Genomic DNA, 22,535 nt, shown 5'->3' with positions numbered 1-22,535 from the left:
TAGATCGATGAAAAAATGATACACGATGTTTAAAATTTCTAAATTTTCTCTTATTAAATGGCGGACTACAGAAAATATGCTAGTGATATTGAAAGGGCGGAGTTTAAAAATTTCTATCCAATTAGTAAACAACATTTGAATGAACCGAATAAAAGAACTGAGTTTAATATTGATTTTGGAGATAATTTTTGCTCGTCTAACTTCCAGTTTTATATTTCTGGAACTTTAACAAAACAAGATGGTCAAGCATATCTTGGAACTGATAATGTTAGATTAATCGATAATTTTATACCGTTTTTATTTTCTAAGATTGAAATAAGAAAACACAATAAATTGATAGAAAAAGTCGAAAACTGTGGCCAATTAAGCACAATTAAAGGAACTATTTGTTATTCCAAAAGTGATGTATTTTCAAACAGTTTTGAATCAACTTTTAAATTTGGACAATTTGAAGCGGTCGGTGATTTAGCACATTTCGGCTTAGGATTCTTTGAAAATGTAAATTTTCCAATCTATAAAGGTGGATTTTACATTAGTTTCATAAGAGCTGAAGACGATGATGTGATTCTGAAGACTGCAACTGGAAATGTTATGCCTGTTGATGGCAAAATTACAATTAACGAGTTTTTCATTAGAGTTCCGATGATTGATTACAAAACCACGAGTAAAATTCAGTTGATTGATGAAATTATAAAATCTCAAAACATTATGTTTAATTTTCTAGATTGGCAATGTATTGAACAAAAAGGTATTTCCGGAACAACTTATTCGTTCGATATCACAAATATTTATAGAAATATCTTCAATCCCAAGTTCGTTATCATCGGTTTTCAAACAGATAGACAGAATAATCTAGAAAAAAAATCCTTCAAAGTTTGATAGTTTGGATGTAAAAAAATATCAGAGTAAAATTGAAACGGTTCTTATTATCCAGATGAATTACAAAAATTTAAACATTTCCGGAGGTCTTTTCAGAATCATGTATCAGATGTATCAAGATTTTAAGAAAGTTTACTACAAAAATATGGAAATGTATTACAACCCCAAAGAATTTATAGCAAATAGACCCATTTATGTCATTGATACAACAAAGAGTTTGACAAATATTTCTAGTTCAAAGAACGATATAATTATCAATATGGATTTTCAAAAAGCTGTTACAAACGCGATTTGTTATGTGGTTGTGGTTTCTGAGAAATTTTTAGCCTATGATGTGATTAAGAACGATATTAGAGAAATTCAGTAAAAATCGTCTTATTTTCTGTTGAGCGAATGTTAGCAAATTTCATTATTTCCGTTTATAGATTTTTCATTGAGATTTCTGGATTTTTTCATTAAAACAGCTTAGAAATTAGAAGCCTACAATGAACAGTAAAACAGCTATAGATTCGGTTAATCTTTCATTCGTGAGTTACAGATTAGTTTATTGTCCTTTAAACAGTATTTTACGTTGATTTTCTGACTGTCCCAAAAGTGAGCCAGAACCCTCACATTCATATCTACTTATATATACATATTTTAATGCACCAATTTCTTGTGATATAGAATGTCAAGACACTCGATAGTTGGCTAAATTGAAGAAAGACGAATGTTGAAAGGTCGAAACTATTTAATTATTACGTTAAGCAAATTGTTGAAATTGTTTATCCAATCGGGAAACCTCTCCCTGTAGCCAAATTGTGCCTGTTGATACGGATATTATGATAACATTATGTTAAGCTCAAAGTTTGGAGACTACTTCCGTCTGTAGGTATTTTATGCATGAATAACCTGACATGGAAGTTTATCAAATACTAATACTATTAATACTAAAGTATTAATATAATATTAATAATAATATTAATACTAAAATGAGCCGTTGGTAACTTTTTTGGATACTCTTTGGATGTAAGAAATATAAATCACTATCACTCTCCAAAGAACATAGCCAGAAAAAGATTGTGGAGAGGGGGTCCAGACAACTGATATTTTCCCGTATTGGACAGAGAGTAAGGCCGCGTTTGGTTCTTTAAAAAGTTCTTGACCTGTTTCTTTGTCGACAACGATCTTTCAGCAATAAATGTCAGCAATACTGAATTATTTAAAATAAAAACTAATAATCGTTTATTCAAATAGTTGAAATTGAAATAAATTGAAATTTTGGGGGGATTCCCGACTCCGAAGATCCCCTCACTATCTGCGTCCCTGCATTATCCCTATTTATAGTATACTTTGTCCACTATTCATAACGATTCGTCGTATACGCAACCTAATATTTTTATATGTATAAAAGTTTTTTCTTACTTTATTAACCCCAAGCCTAAATGGTAATTTCCGTATGACGCTGTGTGTTACATTTGTTACAGTCGTATGTTATCGTAACTATACATTCGTTACAGTTTTAAATACTCCATAACAGCTTTGAGATATAACTTAAACAAAAAACACGTATTAGTATCTAGACCCTCTTTGTCAGCCTCTTCGCTAATGTTAAGTCAATAACAAGCTATAAACTAGAGCTCTTCTCGCGTTACGACATTTTCCATCACGTCGTGACAGTGTGACTAGAGACTTGTGACAGCTCATGTTTACTACACACCACATCACTTGTCACAGCATGCAACGTTCTCCCTAGGGGAATTGTGCAAATGTCCGGTATCACTCAGTGGAGAAAGGGGGTGGTCCTTGACAGCGCGCCGTAAGGGTATAGGGTAACCTACGATTAGTACTTCTTCTTCTTTAAGGTTGCTCGGTGAGGGAAAGGGCGCCACCTTGTTGTAGGACAGGTAACAGGCAGGGCTCCAACAAGGAACAGTACCCCTGCTCCAAGGAAAGTACCAATCAGGCTCCCTACTACCATACACTAAAGCTATTTTTTTTGTCAACCAGGCCTTTGGACTACACAGATAGTTGTATTGAAATATTCTGAATATAAGGTTAAATATAGACCCCCTAATACTTATGCGATGTTATCCCAATCCAGTTAATAGGACTGAACAAAAGAAACAAAACACTCAAATTTTTGCAATTAAACTAATTATTTATGTGCACGAATTGTATGACATTATAACAAGTAATCCAGCCTTACAGTAAAATAAATGCTTTTAGACAGAAAATAATTAACAACAAATATAGCGAAGATACAATGTTACCACTTATTAGAGAGAATTACAAATGGCTAAATGAACTCTAATTATGGTAGGGAGCGCTCCACTTCCTCAAAACAACATGCGACATACATAAATAAATGCAATAACACATGCAATAAATGGCCTAGACATGTAAATAATAGACGACCACAAGTAAATATACTAAAGATACACTATAATGCACTAAGGTGTGCAGTTAACGTCTGGAGGGTAGCGTTGAACCAAATTTTAAGGGCTCCTTCCACAATACAAAGGCTCCTGGGCCAGAAATTAGACATCAGTCCGCGTCCGACTCACTAATCCATAAGAGCACTCTGTGAAATAATCCAAGTCTGTACTCACCAACTGGGAGTCACAACACAAAAGGCCTACTACGTCCGGTCCAGACCGTGGCGCGGAAGAGCGCGGCGCGGCGCGAGCGGATCCGCGGTGCGGTAGTGGTAGGTGTAAGGCGGCACGGCTAGGAGCAGATCCCAGTGTCAGGGTAGTGCAAGCTGGAGTACCCACTAGCGGCTCGGCAATAAGTCCACCAGGCTCCGGGCGCAGTCCAGAAGTGTACCAGGACAAAATCCCCCCCAAAAAAAGCCCTTGAACACATTCACTCCAAAATAGTTATGGTCCCAGCAAGCATCGATATATAATATATATATATATATATATATATACTATATATATATATATATTATAATTGGTTAATTAAATTACTAAAATTAACATACTTAAATTACCTGATTAATATTTTAAACCAACAGAGAATATCAGATAACAACAGTTATCTCCGAAATAAATTCAAGTTTCCTTTGTTATAAGAATAGTGAGATCATATCAATTATACAACTTATCTGTGCCATATTTATATTTAATAGCAATATTTAAATTTTTGTCATCAAAGTTATTAGGAATTTTAAGTAAGCAACATCTATTCTCAGTAGCATTGAAAAATGGACATTTAAATACAAATGAAAAAACAACAATGAAACATTTAAAATAACACATTAGGTTTTCGTTCGTTTGAAGCAAAGAAAATATTATGCCAGAATTTATATTCAGCTGATTAAGCAACAATACTCCTCTAGGTAATTGATAATGAATCTACCTGTATTTATGCAATTTCTGGCCATAAAATCATGAGAATTGTAAGCTTGATTGTTAATATCAAAGGCTAAACACTGTAGAAAATAATAAACATAAATAAAATAGAGTACCCTACATGTACACAGTATGATTTAACATAATAGGCAGTATAATAACAAAATTGCATTTATAAATTCAATGTGATATCAAAGACTAATTATTAATAGCTTGAGGTAGATAATTTACCTTGACTTTTATTACAAATAAACATTGATACATTAAGAAGAAACGTTGAAACTATTGTATCGTAACTAACATGAAACTGTGACACATTAAATTAGGACTATAAACGGTCTTTTACAAAATATATGTCAATCATGGTTGTATTTTATGCGACTTGATTATGTATTTCCATAATTAAATACTTACTTTATTATAAAAGAGATTAATTTTCTTCGATTAAAACATTTAAAAACATTGCAGTTATAACAGTGCAAGTTGTGACATTAATTTTCAACATATGTACTATTTATAAGTTTACCTCTTTCTCTTAGAAATGTTGTCAACATAGTTAGCGTATTTGGTTTTGAAAACAAATACTTTAAACAAATTATTAGGTAAGATTATTAACTATTAAAAGTAAATGCCACGTTTTAGCTTTACACGTTCAATTCAAACCCTAACAGTTTTTCCAAAGGCTCAGTTGAGTGATTCTATAATCTTGAGTAGTGTTTTTAAACTTTTAAAATTAGTATATTAAATTCACGTAAGAGTGACGAGAACTAAGGAAAATATATGGTAGTAGTTCACCTTGGCCAATTTATTAGTCGGCTCCGAAAATCCAGCGAAGCTGAAGGGCTCGTAAGACACACACAGCACCGACGCAATCCAGTCACTCGCAAGCTTCCTCACTAATCAATCCACCAGCTGTTTGTTATCAGTTCACCTGCCCGAAGCGTGTCGTCCGGTCGTGCGGTGAACAGTCCACCGGAGATAAAAGGTTACTCAAATGGGCTATTCTTTTATGCAGAACAGGCAAGAGTGACGTACGGGCATTGGTATAATTGGTACAATGTCGGCGCGCTACGACATTGATGAATTGAAATTTATATAATGTAGAGTGATCAGTTCTACATTATTTATACCATAACTCACCATAAACTGCACACGTCACAAGCACTACGTCACCTCACATCATGTTTTGTCGCGTAGCAGTTATTTTTAACTATAAATCCTTATTACTATAAGAGCCTTTAGTCAATATCAATACATTTCTTTTATATATTTGTCTTTCGTCCAATTCGAATTTTTTACTCGTATTATAAAGTCTAATTAATAATGAAATGCATGTTTCGTAGTTGCCTACTTTTGCACATATGATGACTGAAACTTAACGCTTACCTTAATTAATCACAATGCATTTACTGAAATATTCCTACTTATAGTAAAATAAAAATAATTCAAGGTAAATAATTCATATTATTCTAAAGATGCCAGCAGTAAAAACAATTACAGAATCCTTAAATTAATTAGCGTAGTTCTGAAAAGGTTCTCCTCTTTTAAACAGGTGACTAGATAACAATTTCAAATGGTGAATGGCTAATAAAATACGTGGTAACGTATACTAAAGTAACATAATTATAATTCGTAAATTAATACTGCTAAGCTGTTAGGATTAAATCCACAGGAAACCTCGAGAGGACATTTTAATAGTCACCATTAACGAGGGTAATTAGAGAATATTATCTCTCTTTGTGCTGTTTGTGTTTTCATCCACTTGAATAATATTTAATGACGGCGAGGCTCAGGGCTGCCATTGAGGAGATGATGTTACTTGCTCTCGTGCTGGGATCTGTTTATCACAGGAAGTACAACATTTTCCTTAGTAAAAATAAAGAGGCGAGTTGGACATAATGCCTTAAGATTGTATGATACACGGTCAAATATTTGTAAATATACGATTATAAAGCTAAAGATTCCAAGATGAAATTTTATATTAATAAGTACTCAATTACATTTCTGGAGTTTTGAGAAAAATTTTATATTATAGAATTTTATCAATATTTTCCGTTATAATGGTCACGGGAAATGCCACAAAAATTAAGTTTTACGTAGAAATAAAATATTTAAAAAAATTTAATTTTCATTGAAATATTCCGTTTTCCTCATATCATGAATGTTTTATTTCCATCACTTTAATCGCCCTATTCCAAAGGCAACATGAAGCTTACAGCCACGGCGGTTACCTCAAGATAACCGAATCAAGCGACGTCAATCGTGGCTGCTACTTCAATGGGTGACCGCTGAGCGACCCTGTCCTTGCTAGCAGCCCGCCTGCCTGGTCATTGGTGGTTGTTCAGAAATCGCCTTTAAAACCGTTGGTCTCCAACTGTTAAATAGGACTTCGTATCCCTAACTTCACCTGATAAAGTAAGACATCCTTTAACTATTGTTATTCCAACCAGTAAAACTTTTTATATCCAATATGGTTGAAAGACAATAATTTTATTCTTGCTATGAAAACCATTCTTAGAGTACTATTTCCTTTCCTAAAGCACATATATTTCTCTACAAGATTAGAACAATTATTATAAAATTTAACGAAAAGTATAATAATATAATAAAACTCATAATTTCTTATTTTTTGCGATTCCGAGTACATTGATACTTGGGACAAGCATACAGATAATGTGACACCTTATATCTAAACTCAGGGCCTCTAAAAGGACTTTCAGTATTAAGTAAAAACTTCCTCAGACGATTATTTTCCTTTGCGACTTTACTGTATTATACCGTTAATTAGTTTTATTTTATATAATACATACTATCGTAACCATGTTACTCGTTACTGGTTAATATAAGTTACATCCGATGATCTTGGTACCAAATTTTTTGCGGATTAATAACCTAATTGGCACGCGTATTACTTTTTTTCTCTCGTGAAATCTGCTGCCGGGCAACACCTTGCGCGCCTTGTCCGTAAGTGAAATTTATACTTTCTTATTATAAATTAGTCCTTTCATGCGAGTCATCTAATTTCGAATGTAATATACAATAAACTTGTAAATATTAATGTAACTTACCTTAGTTGATGTTTTATTTAGGAGATTAATATGGATAATAGTGTGGTGATGTCCTTCTGATGAGACCACGTTATCATGAATCTCAATTTGTATCGATAAATGGCTAATACCGTCGTAATTTTATTTTAGGTCAGTTTAACTTCGAGTCTCTGACTTTGATTTTAACTATGAGTACAACTTCGAGTGCTTCCTGCTTTCATATTTTAGACTTCTAGTTTACTAATCTTTGCTTTTTCCGACTACTGATGAAATGTCGAGTCAAGATGCTGAAGCCCGCGCTTGTGAGTCGTCATCAACGTAAAGATAAGTAAATTTTAAAAGTTCAATATTTATTAAGTTCGTATGCAAAATTCCCATAGAACATTGGAACCACTAGGTCCAGCCCCACGATATCATTTAGTTCATTATCACTCTATTTGGCAGTAACGTGGCAATAAATTATTTTAATTTAAAAACTAGAAGCAGTGCTTTTATGTTTATTTGCCACAAATAAACCCATGTATTTGCCCCATGTTTATGAACCCTAAGACGTGCGGCTGTGCGAGAGACCTGATCCGGTAATCATTGTACAGTTACTGTGACGCAATATTAGAATACTGATTTTTAATTTATAAATAAAAACAAACGTCCCAGATTTGAAGAGGTTTGAAGAGGCAGTTGAAAGCATCTAAAACTTATGTACTCTAGTGGCTTGTCCCTCAAGAAACTTTCAAGTGGTCTAAACTTGTCAAGTTGGCTTTTTACAGAAATGTACTTCATCATGATGAAACGGCTGTTATGTTTGTTTATACGTGTTCTTATTTGTGGAAAGCGCCAGTAAAGTAAATCATTGAGGGATGAGTCTGTCGGTGACGTGTTCTTCATCTAGCCAATGCATATTCTGTGTACACCAAACAATATTAGACCGGAGTGTTAGAGTATAGTGGAACATACTTATATTTACAATTGCGACGGATGTCTTTGAGAATGATTCTTTTAACGGCTGTTTAATGTTATCCATAAGTACTTTTAAACATTCCCTGGTCAATGAAAACACGCAATACAACAACCTTGTAGAATATATTGAGCAACGGATGATCTCTGAGTAAATGGGTGCTCAACAAATACTAATATATATGTAAACAGCATTAGCAAAGAGTATGACTTCATTCATACAAGACACGTCTTACCATGTTAATTAAAAGGGGAAATTTGTGACTATTATGAAGAGTTCGTTAATAATTCCCTAGAAGTTTCTGGAAGTTTTTTTATGACTCAATATCTCTTTGTGCACTATATATATATATATATATATATATATATATATATATATATATATATATATAAGTTATGTATATTATATTATATTATATATATATATATATATATATAACTTTTTCCGATTCAATTATTTTGTATTTGGCCGTATCTGTCACATATGCGTTTAAATAAGCAAACTAACATATGATCGGAAGACCAAACACGTGTCAAACGACTTTTATTTACGTTAAATTGTATAAATGGCAATAGCCTTATTTAATTTAAATAAACATTGAATCGCAAAAAGTACTTGCTCCGCCGGGAGTCGAACCCGGATCTCTCACTTGCCGGGTGAATGTGCTACCATTACACCACAGAGCGCTTACTTTTTTCCGATTCAATTATTTTTTATTTGCCCGTATCTGTCACATATGCGTTTAAATAAGCAAACTAACATATGATCGGAAAACCAAATACCTGTCAAACGACTTTTAGTTACATTAAATTGTATAAATGGCAATTGCCTTATTTAATTTCAATAAACATTGAATCAATAAATTGAAATTTACTATTTTTAATCACTTATTATGTGTGTAAAATAATTAATATAGCAAGGCCTTTTGCTTTTCTCTTAGAGTATAATTTTAAGTTCATTGTTACATAAGTATTGTTAGAATGGCGCGGGCAGGTGGGCTGTTGCTGGATGATGTTCGGTGACATAGATGAAAACACAAACTTTGTATTTAATAGCTTTTTGGAACTGGATAGTGATTTTGATTGCAATCGTTTTTTCAATGATGTGCCAGTAGACGGTAGTTGTAAAATTTTGCACACAAACATTAGAAGTTTTTCAAAAACTTTTGACAATTTTTTTAGGATATTTAGAGTCTCTTTCAACTAAGTTAGATATCATAGTTTTAACGGAGTGTTGGTTGAGTGGGGGGGAGATAGCTCACATTGACGGGTTCGACTGTACAATGACAGACACACAAAATAACAGGAATGACGGCGTCATTGTGTTTATCAATAAACGTTTATCTGCTACTGTTACACAAATAAACATTAACCAAGTTTTCGGCTTATCTTTGGAATTCAAACTTTTTAATAAAACGTTTAACATTTTAGCTGTATACAGAACTTTCGACAGTGATATTGTTTCTTTTGTAAATGGGTTAGAAAACTTTTACAATAGCGTAAGCAAAAACAAGACGTGTGTATTTTTGGGTGACATTAACATCGACCTACTTAAAACTGATACAATTACCGTCTCTTACCTGAATTGTTTACTGGGCGCTGGACTTACTCATGCTTATATATATGCATATATATATATAAAGCATGTCATTAGGATATCGTTAATATGTCATTAAAAAAGAAGAAATAATGTGTAAAAAATAAAAATTGTTATATTTTGTTTTTTTTATCTCAAAGCAGTACATATATAACAGCCAGATACCATTGACTGATCATACTTTCTAAAAAAACAAGCTTTGTATCATAAAGCTTACCACAAATATTCACAAATATTCGTTATAAGCTCTAAATGTGCACTAAGATATGTTTTTAGAACATTTAGGCCATGAATATGTTACGTACCTCGGTTTTAAAAAAGACCTTACCCATCATTCCTTCCGGTTATCTCTTGTTGGTAATCTGCATAGGACATAGCTGCAGTACCAATAGTGACTACAAAAAGTCACTCACTTTATTTGTTGAAAAAGGCTCTTTAATTTTACTTATGATTAGGCTTTAGTATTTAGTAAGATGTGTTTGAAAAATAATTAACTTCAAACATTCAAAAAAATACAAGGGATTTAAAAGAGTTATAGTTCACGTCAGAATGTGATTCCTTTTACGTTATGGTAGAAGTTTATTGTTGATAGTACGAGTGTATAATAATTAGTACATTTTAACCAGAAAAACTTTGATACTTTTATAAAAGATGAATATTAATATTTGGTTAATTTCATGATCGCAACCCTAAGTAAAAATCAGATCGTAGCAACCGCGGTCCCATCATCTAGGCAGCCACATTGATAAGGGGGAGTGATTGCACATTCTGCATTGAAATTACCTTTATTTACACATTACTAACTCACTCAAAAGGGCAACATTTCAAAAGAGTCTATGTCACTCCAATGTATTCCAAAATATAAGTTTATTGTATGGTACGAGTTTACTATGGCTTTGAACAACCTTTGAATAGGTCTCGCCAAGACAGCTGCAAGAAAGTTATTCAGAGGATGCTGGACAAACACGACGTGTAATACCCCAATAAACATACAATTATGAATTTAAAGCCTATAATAAGTCATCCAACCTGGGCCAAACGGCATAGTTTTATTTTTGACCGTAAAATAAGAGTTCACCTTAATAGTCTCCTTAATAGCCAAGGATTCTCTCGTTCTTACAGGAGATCTGAAGCCACAGGCATTGGAGTATGGCAATGTAAATATTCCTATAACTTTGTTTAAGACATAAATATAGAACAGATTTACCCGGATGTACACAATTTCTATTCTAAGGCACGTTTTGGCTCAGGAAACGATCGATCCATGATCCTAAAAATAACTCTGTAACATAAATTAATGTAAATTCTTTTATTGAAGTAACTAAGGTTCTGAATTATCGCTCTATCGAATAAAAAGGTAATTCTGTATTGCTATGATCATACAATACATTATTTTTTATAGATATTATGAGACAATAACCACAAAAAAAGTTGCCACGTAACAAATCTAAGTCTTCATCCCGTGGTAAAACACAGGTAAGTGAGTGACTTTTTGTAATCACTATTGATACTGCAACTACTATGCTGTTCGAATTAATTGGGACAAATGAAAAAAACCAATTTTTTCCTAAAACATTAGTTTTTAATCATTAGATACCTTATTTAGATTGAACAATCAATACATTAGTATGAAGTATGTCCTCCTTTAGCAGAAATGACCTCACCTACACGTCTTGGCATTGACTCCACTAGTTTAGCACACATGTTCTTGACTTCATCATCGTGAAACCAAACTTGTATAGCACTTGTTATCATTTTTTCTTTTGTAGTGCAATCCATCTTAGCTAAACGTTTCTTGAGAATATGCCATAAGTTCTCAATCGGATTTAGGTCGGGTGAGTTACCAGGCCAATCAAGCACTTTTACTTTGTTTTCCCGCATAAAAGTCTTGACCAATTTTGAATTGTGGCAAGGGGCTAAGTCATGTTGAAATGTTCCATCAAATGTTTCCATAAATGGAACTATCCGACTGCGTAGTATGTCGATGTATTTGGCTGAATTCATCATCCCATTGATGGGAACTAAGCTCCCAGTACCATTTGTGGTAAAAAAAACCCCAAAACATCTGTTTAGAAGGATGTTTAACAGTCTGTTGGATATGACCTTCTCGCAAAGGTTCACCTTCACTCCGCCTAACAACACTTGATAGATATCCCTGCACAAATAAATGTGATTCATCACTGAAAATAACTTTTTTCCAGTCATCTACAGTCCATGATCGGTATTTCTTAGCCCATACTAAACGTTTTTGCATCATTTTCTTAGTAAGAAATTGGTTTTTCTTCGGTTTTCTTGCCTTTCGACCAACTTCCAGAAGTCTTTTCCTTACAGTTGAAGTACTCACTTCAATACCAGAATCCAACAAATCCCTTCGAAGGTCTGTGCTTGTCTTTCTTGGATTTATTTTGCTATTTCTTATTAGAATTTTGTCAGTTCTTGGAGTTGTTTTACGTTTGCGCCCACATTTTCCTTTTCTTTTTGGAGACAATGATCCGGAATCTTGATATGTTTTTAAAATTCTGGAAACACTAGATTTTCCCACACCAACTGCTGTAGCTATATCTCTCACAGTCATAGACGTGTGTTCATTAAGAGCAACAACTTTAGCACGCTTCCTAGGTGTTATATCCATCTTTGAAGAAGCACGTAATAAACGGAACACAGTACCACAACCACCGACCGCCACAAAGAAAGGCTCACAACTGAAGGAATGACACTCCAAAACCAGTCAAACAAGTTTTTTACAGTCAAGGTCAACCCAGCACACTACTTCTATGCAGTTTATAAACCGGTTTGAAGCGGTCTGGGACATCACCAGTTATCACAAACTAACAAAGACCAGAAAAACATGTTTTTCCCAATTAATTCGAACAGCATAGTATGTCCTATGCAGATTACCAGCAAGAGATAATCGGAAGGAATGATGGGTCAGCTCTTTTTTTAAACCGAGGTAATAATATTCTTGATTCAGTACGGTATTTCATTCAAAAAGAAATAGGTAATTGTATACGGAATCTATTTCAAGCAGAGCATTAAAATTTAACGACGTCTTGGAACAACACAAAGCAAAACTTTAAACGTTAGTAAGACCCCTCACTTGTCTAAACCAATCAAGTTAGGTTTAACCTTCTCTCTGGAGAAATCAGTCTGAACAAACACTTTTAAAGGTGCAGTGGATTTTAGAACACTTTAGTTCCCAGACCATTAAAATTTTAGTGGTCCTCGGGTCTTTAAGAATTTTCTTGGTACTCTTTGGTTCCATGCTTAGTAATTATTCTTTAATAGAGTATGAACGACTGTTAAAAATCATTTTATATACCAACTCAAGACATGATCAATCAATAATGATATATCCTGCAAACAGAGACTTCGCTAATACTCAGCCCACCGTTCTCAAGATAACATGCGGTAGATAAATAGACATAAAAAAGGAGAAAATCTTGCCAGCCCGCGAGTGATAGACTTTGATCATAGTAAGCCAACCAACATCTATAAAGTATTTTCCCACTCTTGGTATGTTAAAACCATAATTTTGGACTTATCTACGCTACGCGTGTAAGTACACTATTATTGTAGTTACTTTTTACGTAATCATACTTTCCACTATATTTTTTTTAATACCGATTTAACATTTTAATTTACAGTCATGAATATTTTTCTAGTTATATGATAAAGGTTAAAATTTTAAATTAAATATATTATCATTTCATTTAGGAAATGTCTACTTTCCTGCTCTGTTTCAGACTCGGAGATTCACCTTGTAATTAGTGCTAATCTAACGTAGATTCTAGCTCAACTTCCCGGAAATATTCACAAGGAGCTCTTTTTCTCCAGGTCATTCTATGTTCGATCACTGAAGAGAATTATATGTATCTTTCTTTGTGGAGTCAATGAAGGTGATTTTTTTGCAGCAGAATTCGTGTCCACAACTCTGTAGAAAAGGCCTATGTTGTCTAAAGGAACCACAGAATGAAACTGGGGCGACTCTTTTCGGCAGGGGGTTTGTACCTTACGTGAAGTCAGGTCTAAGAATACAATAGCTTTAGTGATAAGTCTGATATAACATCCATAAAGTTTGCTCTCTTTACGGATTATATTTTAAATATTGATTTTGTGACATATTATTGATAAAATTAAATATAAAACTATACATACTACTGAATAGTTTTTAAATCTGTGCTTTGTTTGCACTTGTCACGAAAATATATATTTAAGGGAACTAAATAAATTTAAAATCTATTTCAAAATAAATCATTACAAAACTACCTTGAAAACATTCGCTTCTCTACCTGGTCCATGTTTTGAGCTCAATAATCATTGTAATATAATTCACTTGTTACATGTAGGCACTTGTAAACCATTCATTGATCATTCATTCAATCATCAATTGTGTGACTAATTTTCAAGTATTTCATTAACAGTAGTGCGCCTGTTTCCTAATATTTTTAATTAAACGTGTACTTACGAGTTGGGAGTAAGTAAGCTACAGTGTACATAGTACAGTACACTCGTGTTTTGCCCAAATTTAAAATGTCATACATCCAAGTAAAGAAAGTATCAAATATTCAACACACGCGGAGACATAAAGTTGGTAAATTAACTTTCTAAACTTTATCGGATATTCAGTTTCCATAAGGTGAAAGTGATTCCAGATAGTCCTCGTTTTCATAAAACCACAACATTTGTATTTACATTTAAAATATGTTTCTGTTACTATATCTTTATGTTTATAATAATTAAGCCTACTGTATCGATTCAGAACATTTGACAAATGTATCTTGTATATAGTCCGTGGTATATGTTTGTAAAGGTATTTTAAAGCATCGAACTGTTAAAAGGCTTTATTCAATACCGTATGTAAAACCCAACGAGTTCGTTGGTAAAACCTAATGTATAAACTGCATTGCAATTGCATTATTCTGACTGTATAACAATTCTCTGTTATAACTATAGTTCATAATGTTTCTTACGTGGTAGCATATGACATCTAGAGAAGACGACAGTTACCATTTCTCTAAACGCAAGGTTTCAGTATATTATCAAACAACGATGGTAAATGTTCGAAATTTTGTTGTCGTTTTATGAAATCATTTTCGAACTAAATTATTTACTACTGAACTATGATGATCCACAGCGGATCGGTGAGGATAAACTAAATGAACAAAATTATATAAAGTATGCGGTAAATAAATTCAATGTCTTGATATAAGGTATAAACTATTCCACAATTAGATTTCTTGGTAAATAAAATTAATGTGTGAAGTATGAACCAAAATAGCAGCTATCGGATGGTCATTAAATAATGCCGACCCTACAAAGAGCTGAGGAGTTTCATATTTAGTCGTCGTCTTATCAGTTTATTTACATAAGGATTCTATGTAGGCTGATCTCAAAGATAATCTACTTTGAAACATCGGTATCAAAAAAATAATTTATTGTTTTCTATTGGAAACCATCATGTTTTCTGTGAACATATCCATCATCACAGTAGTTTTTCTAGCCGCTTTGTTATTCAAATTCCCCACAAAAAGGCTGATTTTACAAAATACGCATCAACATTTTATACTCCAGTCATGTCATATCATCAAATATTAATGTAAATGCCAACAATTCACTGTTAATTAATTTATCTAAATTTCTTTAATATATCCTGTCTTCAGAAAGAGTGCCTACAGTAAAGGGCTATGACTATAAGGTGTTTTTAACAACTTTAAATTTGTACACAAACCATTCCTCTACCATAATAGTCACATTTGCACGTAAAAATGAACTTAAAATGAGAACATTTAAACCACGAGGACCAACTGGGGATTGATTCCTGATTTATAATGATTTACACCTTTCACTCCGTTACGCTTTTTCCCGCTAAACTGAGTACTTTCTTCTCAAGGGAAATTAAACTTTTAACTATTTGTTTATTGCGACTTGAATCGTTGAAGTTTTTCAGCCACCATATTTGAAGCAATAGCTTCCAAGTCGTTATTCTTTCAAAGAATTTACAGAAAAGTTACCATTTAAATATTACTGTATCTGATATAATATTTTCATATTATAAATCTTTCGACGATAAAACATTGCTTGCAATAAAATTGCATACTTCTTAACACACCAAACCCTAATAGTATAGTGTTTCTGAATTACATAACAATTCGTAACCTGTAAACTAAATATTATTGGCTTTATTTTTATATAATTGTAAATAAGGTTCATTCGAAGGAAATTGGTTATAACTACTATTGTTTCAAACTTGACATTTTACAAGGTACAAGAGGAGTGCATTACACTACATGTCGTGTAACAGACTTGACTGAGGTTTCATTCAAATTTGCAAGTATAAATCTCATCTCAATAGGCTAAATGTGTTACCATTTCACATTGTTACATTTTATATAATTATAATTAGTTGGCTTACAAATTTATTTATCCTACGATTTCTTTGTTGCCACCACGATTAATCAGAATAGTTTTACAATATTCGCATAAGCTCAACCAAATCCCATAAAGTGATATGCACCATCATTAAATTCGATGTCCTCTATGTAGAAATTAAGCTCCATCCAAAAGTTCAAGTCTATACGTCAGTTCGTTCTAGATATATCATGCACATAGTCTACTAGTACTTAGTACTTTTCAAATAAATTAAAATACAAAACACAAAAACACTAACCTGGCCATTAATGAAGGAGGAAATGGTGCAGAGTAGGAGTACCATACTGCGTGTCCGTAGCTTTATTGAAGTCTATATATGAAGAGATACGGGCGGGTAAGATTCACTCTTTAGATACCGTACTGATAGACATATCGATAAAAGAGGACTTTGGCTAGCCACAATTACTGATGCAAAATAATATTTACTTCTTAAGTCAGTCCTTAGTCTATAAGAGATAAAAATACATTTATTTTTAATAACTTCCAGTGACTCTCAATACATGGAATAATGTATGAAGAATAATTAACGCCCATTGATTACTCTGAGTTCAGCTTAGCGGCCTTTTCAACCCAAAATAATTCTATTCAATGAACTGGGCGACCCCAGAGAAATCTTGTTTTGAAAACTCTGCTCAAACTGAGGGTTGAGCCCTAGCCATTCATATTGTAAAGGGAAATTTGGTTTAGTGAGATATTCTTTACATTGGAACGCAAGTGTACAACTATACCCAACAAACTTTTCTCTTCTGATGAATTATTTTTTCAGGAACACGTTTTTTGGTCAATCCAAGTAGAGCCGAAACATATTTCATAGTGTATTTTTCTAGGATGTATTTAATCAAATATTTTACAATGCGAGTGTATAAAAATCCAGTTATATTTCTTCTAGTTTCTTTGCATTTAAAATTGCTCAAGAACATTTAAAACTCTTCTTTAAAGAATCAAAATAAACTAGAATTCCAGATCGGGAGATTTCTGTGAAGGATAATGTCGTGTTTCGTCCCTCATTACGAACGTGAAAGTTAAGAAGAAAAAGTTGTTATGTTTACCTAAATAGGTTGATTTCCCTGATTTATGATTCTGGAAAATGTTGACTCTGCTCGATGTGCACTTCAAGGTCAAGTCAGGACCGAAATGGTACCCTGACTGGGCAGCAAAGGTATTTCGAAGACTCAGCATTGTTTGAAAATTTGGGACTATTTTCTTCTTCTCTTTCGCAATCACAATATTGAGCTTGTTATAGCAGGTTTGTAGCATTTTTCTGCCCACTCTTTGATTCGTTGATGGGTGCGGATGCTTAAATATATGGCGACGGAATTTTCCAACAGCAAAGTTCGCAGAGTGGAAGACACTGCCTCTCAATAACCCTGGTTTGGTGTTCAGCAGCTTTCGAAATTTATACTAGTTATCACCAGTTAATAAAGAAGTTTCCCTTTTCTAATGGATTGAAGGAACTGGGAGAAACTTTTTCACTAAACGATTGTAAAGAGTATTAATCAGGAGGTTGTGAAAATTTGTCTTCTAAATTTCTTTCTGTTCTCAGTATATCTTATGAACAAATTTATATTTATACATTCTCAAACTTAATCTATACATACTTGTACGCAGGATTAGATTTGATGGTGTAGCATATCTCTCCAAGAGATTTTGCTGAAGTTGAATATCCCTACAAATAATTCAGTTATATCCTGGAAAGATTGCATTTTATCTATCTCTCTGCAGAATAGGTCATGAAAATTCATTTGTACATACGTAATATAGAGTTCAATCAAGCTCCTCACGAGATTAGCTGAGCGTTAGCGAAGCCTATCACTCAAGAGGCTTGCAAAATACTCTTTTATCTATATAGGGATAGGAAACACGTATGTTTATCTGTGTATTTATCTGTGTGTAATATCTTAAGATATTACACTTAGTGATTATGAAAGTACCTAAAATAACAATTACAATATTAAGAAGAGATATTAGTAGTTTTATTAATTATTGCTTATACCTGAAGCGAGTCATCAGTTCTTACGTTTCATTTGCTACGGAAGGTCTGTATTAGATATACACAAATAGTATATACACTACATATTTTTCTATTAGTTGGTGACACAGGTAGAATTCGTTAGTAAATTGCTGTATTTCAATAAACTATCAACGAATCCAGAAAATCAGAGATTTGTGAACTGAGAAACTGTTGATTAACGGCAACGTGTTTGTTTCCTAAATAGGTTTACACTCGATTACACTGCTGTCTCAGCCTACATTAGCGCATCTGATGGCGTCGTCACCCACGGTTTGACTTAGTAGTTGTCATGATTTTGCTTATTAGGTGACAATTTTACTATAAAATACAACAAAGTAAATGTACTTACAAAGTATTGTATTGCATGGTCATTGAGTTAAATTTACCCCTACTAGAATTATAATCTAAAACTTGTATAGATCACATTTTTATTAGAAGCAAAAACATAAACTCCCTTACAAATGCAGTTTTTGGTCATGGTACTAAACAACATTGTTTTTTTGTTTTTTTTTGGACTTAAACATGTAAATTTTATTCAAATTGGATTCAATGTAAATAACAATGTGTACAACCAGTCCTAATGTAAATGCGAAATACAAATAATGATAAGTTTCAAGTTGATTATAATTTAGTTAAAGAGAAGTTACTAATAGGTACATATTCTACAATGATAATAATGTAAATATTTGGTATTGTAAATTTAATGAGATTCTTTGTACGATTGTAGCTTTAAGTTGTCAAAAGGTAAGCAGGGAAAATAAATACAGAAATCCAAATCATTGAGCCCATGGATGGCTCTTGATGTTGTGAGTAGTATTAATGGACGTAAGAAGCTTTACAAAATTAGTAAACAAAGATTGTATGACACAGCATTTTCTAATTAATTCAGTTAGTTTTGTACCGATTTGAATCAAACAATTTTTATTGTAAAAAAACCAAAATTAATCAAAATCTTTTTAGAATTAACAAAGAAGTATCTCGGCAGTGGAAAATAATAAATAGTTTTACAGGTTAAGACTCAGCAAAAGTATTGACAGTATTGAATTGGCAGACGGTACTTTTGTAGAAGATCCATGCGTTATCGCATACAAGATAAATAATTACCTTATCTCCTACTTTCTAATCGTCCTAGTACAGTCCTGACAACCAACCTACTTCCAATACGCACTTCTCAACAATCCTTTTTTATTGCGCCAACTACAGAGGACAAGTAAAGTCAGTAGTGAGAAGTCTAAAAAATATAAAATCTACAGGATATGATAATATTTCTACGTAACTAATAACATTTATTGTTGATGATGTAGCGCAAGTACTCACTTATAATATCAATAACAGTGTAGTCAGAGTATATTTCCAGAACACCTCAAAAGTTCTGTTATACCAATTCTCAAAAGTAACTCTTCAAAATTGGAATATATATGTCCAATTACCGTATCACACCTTATATTTCTCAACGATGTATTTGATTTCCGATTATTTGAATTTCATCTCTAAACTCAAGAGTACAGCACCTTATAAAAAGAGAGTTAAATTTTTTAAACGATAAAACTTAAAAACTAGTACCTTTATAAAGTAATTTTTAACATGTTGGAAACAAGGATACAGTTTTGAGCTATAATAAGAATCCAAAAGGTATTTTATAGTTAAAACAATAATATTACTTGTATGCAGCAATTTTTCAAGTTGCTCTGATTGTCTAAGAGCTTTACTATCACAATAATAATTATTATAATTTGCTTCCACTATGTATTTGGGTAGCTGTCAAGTAGATCTCGTGTTTTACACTGGAAAACGCAACGCCATCTGCAGCCGAGTGTAAAATGAAGTCTCGTGTAATTTTACACTCTGCAGTCACCCTGCCAACATTAGTTTGTGTCAAACAATGGATTGTACGTATGTAAAATCGTGTTTGTTCTAGTCATGAGCAATATATGATTTTATTGTACTAATTTGTACGCGATATAATATGTTTCCAACAATATATTAACAATAATCAATATACTTTTGTTACGGGTAAGAAAAGGGTCCATGAATCGCCCAACTCTTTATAATTTGCGTTTTAGACGAGTTTACTCAAATAGTTTAATTTTTGATATCCGCTTCATAAATATTTTGACCATTTCATTATGTTTTAAGAGTACTTATTTCAATAAAAGTTGGTAAAAAATGTGTTCCAGATATCATTTATACGATATATAATTCCATTGACGTAAATACTAAAGTACAAAAAACTATCGGCATATCTCTGAAAGGTAAATCAAGATTAACAACAAATCACAGTTAACCGTAACAAAGTCATCTCATAACGAGATACAATTTAGTTTATTTTTTCCTAAGACTTGTTTTATATCGGTGGTTTATCCGCAAATTGCCACATATGACTTTGTTGAATAGTTTTTATTAAAGTGATTAATTTTAATCTTGGATGCTAAATAGTGTATTATAAAATACTAGCACAAGTACTCCTACCTACTAGATGAGGGTAGTATTTTTAATTTTTTAACTACATACCTCCAAAATTTTCCATTTTTATAAGAAAATATATTTTATGATTTTAAAACGTACCTTAATTATTATGCACCAGTTAAATAGGATTCAAAAAATTGTATCAACGATCAAACTTTTTAAATATTGGTTCTTATTAATAAAAATGTTTTTATTCATTTGCTGTTTCTAATTCAGGAAGGATGGACAGTATGAGTATATTTTCCCTTAGTTATAACTTTTATATTTACATTTTCAAAAACCACATGCATTTTTAGACTTAACAAAATTAATTTAATTTAAAAACTTGTTCAAACATTCATTGTTGAAATTTGATGACTTCAAATTAATCCATATCATAATTACGGATATTTGACATTGGTGAGTGATTCAACACCAAAATTCGACATTTGGGAAAGTAGTTTCTGTCCTCATCATCAGGCTTCAAACTCTACAAGTTTTATTGAAAATTCTAGTATTATTTTCCAAGGAATGTTTTATATAACTTAGTACATCGTAAGCAGAACAATTTTAAATGAAAGTTATTTATTTTTCAAGATCGAAATATCCAAATAATATTATAAATGCGGTGTCCTTGTTGTTTGTTTTCCTTTCACGCATATTACTATAACTATTTAACAGATATTACTGAAATTTTACATGAACATTTTGATGGTCCCTACATGAATATTATAAGCTTATTCTTATTTCGAAACTCTATTTTTGTTAAGCCTCTGTGATCCGTAAAAGCAGCAAAAATTCCCAACTTCGTCTTAAAGTTGTGTAACATTAATTGGAAGAGATTGTTAAATATAATCAACTGTTTTCTGTTTATATATTTATATAAAAAAAAACTTATCAATAATGAAGACGGACCAATTCAAAATTCAGTTTTACACTCATCTCAATTTATAAAAAAATTAAAATTAAATTCTGATTAAATATTTTATACTGGCTAACCGTACATCCAAATTGTTTACCATATGTTATTATAACATTAATTATTATTACAAAAATGTAAACATTTGATAATTTTTGAAGTGCCTGATGATGGAATCTTTGATTCTGAAAGGCCTTGCACAAAATAAAAAATTATATTGGAAAATTTTGTATTCCTTTATACTAGTGATACTACACTAAACCGTTTTTCCAATGCTCCAAGATTCTACATACATAAATAGGCTTTAAAAATTTCTAATCGAATCTTGTTATTCCTGTACTAATTACAAACATATTAGCAAACGAACCAATTACTTCTATCTTCCTCTAATTCTGCTGGCCATCGAATGGATGTTATATTATGTAAATACAAATTACAACTGAAGATTTTGCGTTTAAATTATATGTACAAATACGCTTATTAGCTATTAATTTTACATGTATGATGATTTTTATGTAAACGGTAATAGCCTAATTTAGGTTCCATTAAGATTGAATCACAAAAAGTACTTGATCCTTGGGGATTCGAATCCGGATATCTCACTTGCCAGGTGGGCGTGCTACCAATTCACCACACTTACTTTGAGCGATCCAATTATTTTTTTTTATATTATTATATATTAAATTACTAAATTTGTCATATATGGATTAATATACAGTTATTTGGACTTTTTAACATGGCCCCCTTAATAGGAATGTTTATAGAACATTCACTGTTATGTGAATGTCACTGCTCGGAAAGAACGTTAAAAAGAACTCATTATTGCCGACGACAAGGGAGCTACATCAGAGAGCTATGTATCCCTGGGCTGACATTCGCTATAATTGTGTAATTGGAACCTTTATAAATCCCTGTT

Source organism: Homalodisca vitripennis, chromosome 3, assembly GCF_021130785.1.
Source record: "Homalodisca vitripennis isolate AUS2020 chromosome 3, UT_GWSS_2.1, whole genome shotgun sequence".
In the NCBI taxonomy this organism is placed as follows: Eukaryota; Metazoa; Arthropoda; class Insecta; order Hemiptera; family Cicadellidae; genus Homalodisca; species Homalodisca vitripennis.
This window is presented reverse-complemented; position numbering follows the sequence as displayed.